Consider the following 2,641-nt stretch of genomic DNA (forward strand, 5'->3'; position numbering starts at 1 on the left):
CTCCCACACTAAAAAGACAGGTGTTTCAGTTTCATTGTCCAACCCCTGTATTTACCAATAGCCATCATGTACCACATACTATGTACAGACTACCAGGTGATTACAACTACACTCACCAGCCACTTTATTAGGTTTATTTTGCTCGTTAGCACAAATAGCTAATCAGCCAATCACATGGCCACAACTCTGCATTTAGGCATGTAGAGGTGGTCAAGACAACTTGCTGAAGTGCAGACCGAGCATCAGAATGGGGAAGAAAGAAGATTTAAGGGACTTTGAACGTGGCGTGGTTGTTGGTGCCAGACGGGCTGGTCTGAGTATTTCAGAAACTGCTGATCTACTGGGATTTTCACGCACAACCATCTCTAGGGTTTACAGCGAACGATCCGAAAAAGAGGAAATATCCAGTGAGCGGTAAAAATCTCTGAGGAATGTTTCCAACACCTTGTTGAAAGTGTGCCATGAAGAATTAAGGCAGTTCTGAAGGCAAAAGGGGGTCCAACCTTATACTGGCAAGGTTAGTGTACCTAATAAAGTGGCCGGTGAGTGAATGTCTTCCTGAAGTGACAAAAAAAAAAAAAAACTGATACGGGATGCAGCATGTTACAAAGATAGCTCTGGCTGCATAATGGACTATTTGGCCAGAGCAGTATGTTATCCAGGTATCTTTAACATACTGGAAAAATGAATGTTTGTTACTGTTATGCCTACCTGCATATGTGTGTGTGTTGCAGTATGCGTAGGTCCGTCATTGGACCCATGGACGAGGTTTGTGCCCTGGGCGAGGACAGACGAGGCACCACCTGAAAGAGACTCTTGGGGCTCTTTCGTCACTGACCTGACCTAGAAGTACACTATCAAGTACACCATTCAAACCATCCATTTGCTTCATACCTTGTTTTCTTACTTTGGTTTCTTAGTCTTATGCAGCAATAGTCTTTTGCTGTATATGCCAGTTTGTTTAGCTTTTATATGAGCTTGGTAGATTTATTTTTTGCTTTATTAGTAACTGTGAATAACTTGTTCCATTTTGAGGTGTGATAAAACCCTGGGAAAGGTGGGAGATAAGTATAATTATTTTGTTTATTTTTTTCTTTTTCAGGCATTTGATCCTGTTTTACACATACCAAGAGGTCACCACTTTCACAGAGACAGCATAAGCAGTCGTGAAATAAATAAATAATTTGTTTTGTTTAAATAAATTTGATATTTTGTTTTGGAGGAGCATATCCCTGGTTCTTATTTGCACAAGAATGAAATAATTTAAAAGTAACTGCCTTATACCCTCTTGTATCTGTATCTGTATTCAGTCCAAGTTACATTTTGTGAAGGCAGAATTCAGAATACTGTTGTCACAGTTTAGGTGAATATTTCTAGAATAACACCCCACTAAAATAAAACATACAATATTCAAAAGAAAAACCATCAATACTTTCTTATGGAATGTTTTAGAATCATTGAACAACATTTAGCAAATATACTCATAAGACAAATTCTAAAGAGCTCTGAGGTCTGCTGAAGCCTAAGTAGACTGATAAAACAATGTCATCATCATCATCATTAACCACTAGTCCAGATAGAGTCACGGTAGCAGTTGAGAGAGCAGAGAATCCCAGACGACTCTGTCCCCTGCAACTTCCTCCAGCTCGCAGAAAGCTCATTTCCGCCGCTTGTATTTGCAATCTCATTCTTTCGGTCACTACCCACAGCTCATGACCATAGGTGAGGGTCAGGATGTAGACCAACCAGTAAACAGAGAGCTTTGCCTTAAGGCTCAGCTCCCTCTTCACCACTACAGTCCGGTACAGTGACCGCATTACTGCTGTCGCCTTTCCCAGCCTGCGACCGATCTCACGATCCCTCTTCCCATCACTCGTGAACAAAACCCCAAGATACTTAAACTCCTCCACCTGGGGCAGGTCCTTTCCCCTTACCTGGAGTGGGCATGCCATCCTTTTCCTGGCTAAGACCAATCGCTTCACACTCAGCTGCAAACCGCTCAAGCGAGCGCTGGAGGCATTCATGTGATTCAGCCAGATGAACAACATCATCTGCAAACAGCAGAGACTGCCACCCTCCGGTCTCCACACATAATGCCCTCCTGACCTTGGCTACGCCTTGAAACTCTGCCCATGAATAACACGAACAGGAGTGGAGACAGGGCACAACCCTGGCAGAGTCCAATGCTAACACTGAAAGTGTCCGAATATCTCGAGGAACACGATCATAAGCCTTCTCCAGTACGCAAAATGAAGCAAGTTCATGATAAAACAACAAAACAATGTCATAATCAGTTATTGATCTTATAGTGGCCTCAGCCACTAAAAAGTTTGTAAGATTTTTCTTTGCTTTTTTTTTTTTGAGAAAAGTTCTAAGAAATCTGCATCAGATTCCTGATGGGTTCTTATACTGCAGAATTGTTCAGAACTCTGTGCTCTTGAGTGTGTGTAGACTCTGTTCTTGCCTAAGAACAAATCACGATTAAAAACACATAAGTGAACGTCAGCATCTTCGTAAAAACGGTTTACATGGGTTTTAAGAAGTAGTTTCTTCATCAGATAACACACTTCCAGTTCTCAAGTAAAAACTTCTCTTAGCTCTTGTACATCAGGCAAAACAAGCTGTTTCAAGCATCCTAAGG

General features: G+C 41.7%; 1 long non-coding RNA gene across 1 annotated transcript; it reads left to right on the top strand.

Annotated features, from left to right (window-relative positions):
- Positions 1-479: 479 nt before the first annotated feature.
- On the top strand, positions 480-1,156 carry LOC108440318. The gene is made up of 3 exons (XR_001858832.1): positions 480-517; positions 735-861; positions 1,103-1,156. It is a non-coding gene; the product is annotated as an uncharacterized LOC108440318 (long non-coding RNA).
- Positions 1,157-2,641: the final 1,485 nt, after the last annotated feature.

Source organism: Pygocentrus nattereri, chromosome 28, assembly GCF_015220715.1.
Source record: "Pygocentrus nattereri isolate fPygNat1 chromosome 28, fPygNat1.pri, whole genome shotgun sequence".
Classification (NCBI taxonomy): domain Eukaryota; kingdom Metazoa; phylum Chordata; class Actinopteri; order Characiformes; family Serrasalmidae; genus Pygocentrus; species Pygocentrus nattereri.